The sequence below is a fragment of the Bolinopsis microptera genome, chromosome 8 (genome assembly GCF_026151205.1).
Source record: "Bolinopsis microptera isolate Bmic1 chromosome 8, MBARI_Bmic_1.0, whole genome shotgun sequence".
NCBI classification, from domain to species: domain Eukaryota; kingdom Metazoa; phylum Ctenophora; class Tentaculata; order Lobata; family Bolinopsidae; genus Bolinopsis; species Bolinopsis microptera.
This window is the reverse complement of record NC_087079.1, coordinates 8856935-8866284: the sequence shown is the minus strand read 5'-3', so window position 1 is coordinate 8866284 and position 9350 is coordinate 8856935. Positions and strand designations below refer to the sequence as shown.

The window sequence follows — 9350 nt, the reverse complement described above, 5'->3', positions numbered from 1 at the left end:
CGGTAGTATAGTGAGCACCATCGTCTGTTCTGTGGCGGGGAACTACCTGACTCTCCTACTCTCAAGGGCCCTCATCGGCTTCACTGTTGGATTAAACATTTCTGTCATCTTAGTGTTTCAGGCCGAGAAAGCTAGCAGTAAGAAGGTTGTGAATACTTTATTACTGGTTAGCAACTTAAGTTACTCTGTAGGCAGTATCTGGATTCCAGTTATCGCGTATTTCAGCCTAGATCTGCTCGGCTGGAGAACGTTCCTGCTTATCGCCTCTCTCCCAATTTTTATTCCTCCAATTTTGATTCTGCACATTTTCTTAAAAGACAGCTCCAATTTGGAAACGATCAACCAAACAGAACCAACTGAAAATGGAGAAGCAGAAGCTGAAGCTGTGGAGGTACCAAATTTCAAAATGAGACTATTAAAACTGTGCTTTTTTACCATCATCAATAACTACCAAGGCTGGGGGACTATTCTACTCTTACCTTCATTGATACGACTTTGCAACGTAAAAGAAGTTGGAGGAGAAGGTACCAACTGCGAAACAGTCACTCAAGGAACTCAATTCTTCCTCCTAGCAATTGTCGCGGGAGCAGCAGGACTAGGAAAAATTGTATCTCCGATCATCAGGAAGAAGGTTAGATTTAGAATTTTGTACACCTCGCTTGCCGTGATTATTTTAGCCAGCTACATGATGTTGCTGCTCATCGGAGAAACCCTAATCGTTATTGTGGTTATGACATTTTTAGGGAGATTGGTGAACGGGATAATCTCAATGGAAAAAACTTACATAAGCTACGACGTTCGATATTTCGGAAAAAATAGGATGGCTACTGGATCTGGTATAGTCCAAGGTGCAGGTTCGATGGCAGCGGTAGCCGGCACTGCTTTGGTTTCTTTTGCTTCACCACAAATTGCTATCATCGCTGGCTTGGTGCTGAGTGTTGTTCAGATCTTAGTAGTAAATTCTATGGAAGAGCAAGACCAGTGGCAACCAAACCAGAAACATCGGAAACCCAATTTAAAACTAAGGGGCAAGGGCAGCCTTTACAATTGCTATCCTTTTGTGGAACACACAGGTAGTAAGTACCTGTTCAATAAAGAACCCAAAGAAAATAAGACGTAGCCTACATAGAATTCGATATTGTAACTGTATAACCAATAATAAGATTAAGTATACTCTAATTTAAGCTAAATATTCCACGCCTATAGTTACACACTATTAGGAAAACTAAAAGGTTTGTGACCTGCCTTGACTGTGACACGTCAGCTCATTAAACAATGAATAATATTATTATGGAGCACTAACTGTTATTCTTTACGAAACAAACAATATTATAAACATAATATTGATGATAATAAATTGATGATAATCAGAGTAAAATTGAGTGGAATTTGAATTAAAGTATTGTCAAATTGTTATTATTCTACTTCTAGAGGGTAAAAAATAATATGTCGATTACGTAATCAACAACCAACCACCCCCTCCCCCTGCAATTGCAACCGTAAACATTTGGAAACCTCCCTCCCCTCTCGGCTGATTACGAAATATGTAAACGACCCCTAATGGAAGGATCAAATTTAAGACGACCCCTAATTGATTTGTTTTATTATTCATTATAATTATTATTGATTTTCTCAATTTGACCAAAACCCATAATCATGGGTAGAGTGTACCGCTGCCAGTGTCTCTCTTTTCCAAACAAAAGGAAATGATATTAATTTGAGGAACCGTCCGCAAATGCAAATTGATACCGAGAATGAAATCGGTCGCTCGCTTTTCCCATTCATTCACGGCTTACGTATTGTAATAAAGCTTATTGAATGGGAAAAGCGAGCGACCGATTTCATTCTCGGTATCAATTTGCATTTGCGGACGGTTCCTCAAATTAATATCATTTCCTTTTGTTTGGAAAAGAGAGACACTGGCAGCGGTACACTCTACCCATGATTATGGGTTTTGGTCAAATATCATCTCTTTTTGATTATAATGTCAGGATAATTTACACAATCGAAACTTCATTAACAAGGAGGTAATTCCGACGATTTCGAAATTCTGCCTTTGAAAACGTTTCCTTGTGTTTAGTTAGGTATATCTGTCGATAACCGACTGAATATGGCACTTTTTACTCATTCAAGTTGGCATTAAATTCATATATAATGCCATTTAAATATCGTGGAAAGCAGAATATATTCGAAATCACGAATAAGCAAAATTCTCACCTTTCGCACGTGCAAACTTTGAGCGGACGTTGCGTGCGCATACAATATTGAATCACCGTAAATTTTTGCATAGTGGTATTTAATATATAGTTTGATAAGCATGCAAAGTTTCAGAAGATTTTAAAAAGAATTTGGATCACAACGGGACTCCAAAGTTGATAAAAATCGTGAAAATCAAAATTTTTAGTGATTTTAGCTATTTTAAATAAATTTGGGCGTGTCCCCACGTGTGCAACTTTTCGATTTTTAACTTTAAAACTAGCCTATAACACAATTTACACCTTTAAGAAGCAAAATTGAGCTCCACAACCCAAGGGATGACCCAACACCAGAGAATACTAATTCACAACTTTTGTGTTTTTATAAAATTATTCTTCAAAAAAGCACTAACTTCAATAGCAAATATCTTTATGAAGGAGCAAGGTAGGAAACTATTCCGGTAGATTTTCGGAATGCTTGAACAATTATCTAAGATGAAAATGTCCTCAGATTTTGAATAAAATTACTCCTTAATAGCGTAAAATCGATTTGAAAAGTTGTTACTTTGTCAAAAATCAAGTTTTTAAAACACTTAATTTGATGACGTCATCAAGTGATGATGATGACGTTAAATTATTTTTCGATACAATGTAAACTAAAGCTTAAACGATTATCTTTAAAACCTGTGGTTCGAGATGACTGTATCGTTTATACTTTCGAATCTACGGACACTTAAATGTAGGCTACAATTGACTGCAAAAAGCGTCTATATTATATATTATATATATATCTTCACGACAATCTGTTGTAAAACAGGGGTTCCAGAAAACCCACTTCACAATACTCCTGAAACATGAAATTTTTTTTACAGTCGATTTGGACAAGGTCTAGACGCCCTGCAAAGTTTCAGATCTCTAACTCAATTTTAACATGGTTTTTAAGGCACCTGAATATGGCGATTTTGGGTTTTTTACCTAATTTCGTATAACATGCTGGCGCGTATTTTGCGCAAATTTCTTAAAAACCTCCATATAACTATTTCTTATTCCTGTCATCTTTAACATTGAATTAGAATGTTTTGAACTTAAATGTACCTGGTGATCTACTTTCGATGAGTCTTAATGCCTGGAAATCAATAAAGGGGATATAATAGTATAGGGGGTAAATAGTATTGTGAATATAAGGGCGACGGTAATGCTTGCCAGCATTGTGATTTTTCTTTTTCGAGCTAAAATTATCCGTTTGATTTGCTTAGCTTTTTAGTTTATTGCTCGCATCTTTATCTTTGACATACGTTGGATGCCACTTTTCGCGCGCGAAGTGCGCGCCGCCGCATAATATCTCCGATATTTGTGATACGTAACATGTATCAACTTGATCATATCTCAGTCAGCTTACTGGGCCGCGCTCAGCCTGTCATTCCGCCAAATCTTTATTCATGATGTTTATGAACATGATAGCCTGGGGTCCCCAGGTAAAGTCAGCAAATTATACCAATGGAGTCGCCAGTCCCTGTGCGCGAAGCTCTCTTTTAAAGCTTCCTGAACAGAGTAAAGAGAAAAACGTGCAATAGTGAATTAAGGGGTGTGGGGTGATACTCGTAAAATATTTGTTTCGGGACCGTCGATGAGTCCAACTTGGCGCGCGTCCTGGTAGGTTATAAATCTACAAAATTGTGAATATGGAATAGACTCGAGAATAAGATACAAACTAGTATTATATAGGTATATAATAGGTAATTAAACACATTAACAATTAACTCATAACTATGTAAATGCAAAAGTGATAACAAAAGCCGGGGCCGTGGGGTTAAACATTGTCTAAAAAGTGATTATACGTAATAACTTGACATACGTTGCATGCCACTTTTCGCGCCGAATAACAATATTGTAGGTTCAAGGTTTATAACCTACTTGTACGGCTCTTATTGTATCACGATGCGTTACTGTGCCGCGCTGCGCACTCAATGAGGCTTCTCACGCTAGATCGGCGAGATGCGCTACTGTGCCGCGCAGAGCGATTAACTGACATCGTCAATTAAGGCTTTTACTAATTCGCTCGCCCAAAAAACTTAAAACTTAAATTTTACTGGAATATGAAGAAAACTAATACAAAATTAATGTCAGACCCGTTGCCACTCTCAGCGGTCAAACCAGGGCTCGAATAAAAGCTTTAAAGCGCCTGGGTCTTCTCACCAACTGTGCCAATGGGAGTGGCGGTGTCTGGTGTGGTCAGACTCATTTTTAACAGCATTTATATTGACCATTGATTAAATACAAGCGCGCTAGCTGCTAGCATGCTTGTATCATTTAATTTTAAATCAAATTTATTCGGATATATATATTTATTGATTATGTATTAATCTGCTACGGAGTACACTCATAGCACTCAGGGGAATCAGAAGAAGACAAAAAGCCCAGCACCTTGGACTGGATGACGTATCCTTCAATCTAATACCTCAGTAGGCTGTCACTCTATTAATGCACCACACTGCTACCTACAGGCTACACTGCACTAAAAGTTATACAATAAATTCTACAATCCTAATTTTTTATCGTGATGGAGACCGGTGTCCACACAAAACATTTACTAGGTTGCCGTTTGGTGTGAGCAATAGCGAACAGCACGCACACTCCTTTGCCCCGTCAACCTATATCTAATCTATTCCAGGAAGCATCCCGTGCACAGAGCTTGGTCTACATATATATTAAATTATTAACCATTCATTCTGTATGTGCACGAAAATTTATTTCAATCAATAAAGAGTGACAACCATACTACACATTGCATTAGGATTCCTTTAAATATCAAATTGATTTATTGTAAACTTGTTTACTCTGTAATAAATGGCATAAAATTGAATTTTTGTTTAACTGAATTGTTGTTTAACTGAGAAGACGAGGGGGGGGGGGGGGGGGGGGGGGGGGGAGGCCACCAGGCAACGTAACGCCATTGCACTAGATAATCCGTGCAAAATAATGTTTACCGCAACCACACTTCGACCTAGCTTGGCACGATCCACTAGTGGGCCGCGCCGAATCAATTTGAATGGCTATAAGAGCAGTCTGAAGTAGACAAATATAATATTGCTAGCTCCTTTTTTTCGATATTTTGGGTACTATCTGCTCTATGACCTTGGTGCTGCTTGGTCCTGGGCCTCCTGTGGTACGTCAAGAAGACAACAGGTTCAAATGAACCTATTAATTGGTTTCCAAGACCCTATCTCGATAAAGGTTCCTTTGCCTTTCTCCTTTCTCGTTTCTTGCATATAATGCAGGAAGACTGACAATAAAATTTGATGCAGCGCATGGATGAGACACCCTTACATCAAAGAAAGCGTGCTTAAACTCTGACTGAAGTCCACATGCAGATACACCAGCAGTCTAGCACACTGTGTTGTATTGGTTCTAGCACGGAAGTAATTTGGATTGATTAGGGAGTAAGGGGGTTCTATCCAAATATCTGAGCACCATGTTTATTTCATTAGGTTTGCCATAGTATCTCTGAAAGAGTTATGCCTCCCTTTTTACAGGATAGAATATGGACATAATTGATTCTTTTCACCGCAACCACAGATTTTGGTGTGTCTGATATGGACCAATTATATCTAGCTAAGAGCAATAGTATCTCGAAATACTTGTTTGTTAAGAATAAACCCAAGTTGTTTCAGTGGCAAGGCTGTCAATGATGCTCCCTTTTCTTAAGTTGCCCCAAGACATCGTTTTGTCAAAGGATCGGATTTCTCTATAACCTTCCTCACGAAACCTTTTCTCTTTGTCATTCTTGATATCTGCTTTTACATGTTTTGTTTTTAAGTACAAGGGGCCAAAATCAGTACCCATATGCGTACGTACCGTTGGGTCTTATACCACTTCCGCGTCCGTGTTTCATATTTGAGACCTGTAACTTTGCAGATGGTATACTGTCACACCCAATGTACGTCCATCTCCTAAAGATTCTTTTTGTATAAGTATCAAAAGTAAGCTGTGTTTCCTCTTGATTATTGCTGTCACCAGTGCGAAAAATCGTGCATGATTAAAAATATTTGCTACCAACTAAAATGCCAGTTATGCAACAAGACCTACATCGGAGAAACTGGCAGGTTCAAAAGAAATAGAGCCTGGGAACACTACAAATCTGAAATCGCTTGCGCAATAAAATTACTCATAAGCAAGTAAAGTAATGTAAAATTTATGACATGTCTACAAAATATCATCGCACTATGTGAAAAATATATAATAAATATTTCCCCACCAACTCTAATAAGGAATAATATTTATTAATGGTATCAAAATAGCTGACAGATATTACTCCTTTCTATTAAAAACAACTAAAAAATCACCTCCAGTACAATAAAACGAATATGGTTTAAAACAAATGGGGATAATATAACAAAAGGTCAAGAATCTCCTTAGGATACCCCTTCAGTCTTCAATACATCTACATTGTATGATGATTGTTGGGCTATCATCAGGACCCACCAATCAATGGATGCCGTTCGCATGGCTTATCCCAAATACATAAGGCAGTCCAGCTTCTGTTTCTACAGTTCTCTTGGCCTGGGTGACCATTATTGTGCATCATATTATCGAGATGCCAGGACTCTGCAGCCCCTTCTTTTATGTACTTATTAGGAGGTTGTACCTTTGTGGCTTGCTAGGATGCAATTTTCAATTCGATTGATGGCTATATGCAGTCCCGGCCCACATTCTACCCAGCAAACTGACCACGGAACCATAGTTTAAGGTTAAATAAGATAGAGCCTGACAAAAGATCCTGAATCTTATATGGATCCCTAAAGTACACTTAGTAAGGTTTATTATGGTAATGTGATATAGAGAGGTTTTACTGTACTTCTCATGAGTTAATTTACATATTGAAATATATCTGCTTTCGAGAATATTTTTTGTGAACCCCTTCCCTCCCCCTGGCCCTCCTTTATATACAATAATTATTAACCCATTTATAATTATTAACATGTTTATAATAGTGATTCATATTGAGCTGGATACAAAATACAACAGTCATTGTAAATATTATTTTATTACTTCATCAGTGAATTTATTAAATACTAATACATCTTTTCTATTCATAGATGCCTTTTTTCGGTAGCAAAAAAGAAAGCAGCAAAAAGAAAGAAGTCGAAAAGATTTCAAAAAAATATGAGTTAAAAGAGGTCTTGGGATCGTAAGTAAAATGATGTTTTCCTTCTTTATAAGTAGTTCATAATCAATGGTCAGTTTGGTTGAACTAAGCACAAGATTGATGATCTTTGAATGACTTTTGAATGAATTGGAGCTGAAACTGGTTTTATCTATTCAAGACCCGATTTGTTTAAATGGGACTGATGCACCTGACCTAAAGCATCACTAATTTGTGTACCATTTATGTTCTGGGCTAGATATATTCTAGACTTCAGAATAAGCACTTAACTAATTTCCTCCCCCTAGCTATTTGATTGTCGATCCTGAAAGATCCTCCAACTTATTATCCTCAAGTTTTATATAGTTTTTTGAACCATCTTGATAAGATTTGAATTAAAAACAAACTTAAAATTTCATTCATTGTTTTTAAAGTGGTGAGTCTCATAAAGATGCTCATTGATATAGTGAATTCGTGCATGTTAAATGTTTATGCTTAAAGATGTTACATTTAAGTCTTTAAAACTAATACATGCTGCAGAGTAACGGTTTAGGGTCTGCAAGTACAATTCTTGGTGTTTTTTTTGCAATTCTTGGTATTTTCCACTCTGTCAATAGATAATTTGTCAGTACATCGATATTCTAAGTAACCTTTAAATTGGCCCCATCATAAACGGAATATCTATTTTTAGCATCGCTAGGTTAGACATTTAGTCCACAGTTGTAGCCTAAAATTATGTAACTGCAAATGTGTATTAACTATTAGAGCAACAGTGTGGTAAATCTATCAATTATCAACTTCCTGCAACGACTCCATGTAGCACAAGCATGTTATGATATACTAAACACTTAAATTTGTATTTTATCGTACATTATCCTGCGTGACAGTGACTAGATGATCAAATAAATATGTAAATAGAGATGGTTATGATTAAGTTTAACTGTAACGTATCATACAACCAATGATAACCAATTTTATTTACATTTGCAGTTCCTGTTGATCTAGAACATTCTCATTAAATGTTAAAATTGTATTGTGCTATGTGCCACGGTTTAAATGTTTACCAATGAATGCGAACTTTAACTACAGCAGATGTAGATTGCATATTGCAATACTGTAGTCTGCTATTAAAACCAGATGGTCACATGTTAGCAATATCACTGCGACAGTTACTTATTAATAGTGGTCAAGGTGTAGGTAATAAATTGATGAGTTGGCATGAAATGAGGGTACAGCATATGGGTAGGTACTAGGTATGTCAATATTATGTTGAAGTGATCTTTAAATGTAAATCGCGATTACGATTTATAGATACTAAAATGTTATCCTGTTAAGATAACATTTTAGTTGTGTCTGAATTACAAAATTTTATCAATCAATAATTATGTACTTTTAGTGGCATGATAAACGGAATCAAGATTGTTTTTGTTATGGGCCCTAATGGCAAAATTTGCAACACTTTGTTTGTATAGTGTTCTGATTTAAAACTCTTGTCCACAAGATGTTAAGCCTATGCTGGTGCCATGTATCGTAGTTCAATGAAATTATCATCCAACACTTTGCTAATATGCGAAATATATTTAATTTTAATACACCAACTTTAACATGATCTACTCATTAGTAATTAACCCAGCTCCAATTTCATTCAAATTGAAATTATTATATTGTTTAGTTACCATTATTTATCTAAGAACCTTACTGCCATTCCATCCAATAAGTCATAAGTCTTTCTGCACATACAATTTCATCATATCTATTGTATTGGTTATTTTAGCCAATTCTTATATAATTTGGTAATTTGCCTTGTTTCACTTTAAGTGTCGAGACTCGAGAGCCGTGCTCCCTACCTAACACTACAATTTTATCCAATTCTGACAATTAGATCTGTTGAAACGTTGATTTAGGATTGGTGCGGAAGACACGACCCTTAGCTGAATTATTTGGGAAGGTTGCCAAATTCAATCATATTATAATATGATTAAATAATATGATAATATAATGGTTAATGCTTT

At 36.5% G+C, this 9350-nt stretch overlaps 1 protein-coding gene across 1 annotated transcript in view; it reads left to right on the top strand.

Moving 5' to 3' along the window:
* The first annotated feature begins 7295 nt into the window (after positions 1-7295).
* The window catches only part of LOC134819598 (calcium/calmodulin-dependent protein kinase type 1-like), a 39014-nt gene continuing 36959 nt past the window's right edge, over positions 7296-9350 (top strand). Inside the window, exon 1 of the mRNA XM_063829615.1 lies at positions 7296-7383. The gene's annotated coding sequence lies outside the window, so the exon portion shown is untranslated. The remainder of the gene's footprint in view (positions 7384-9350) is intronic.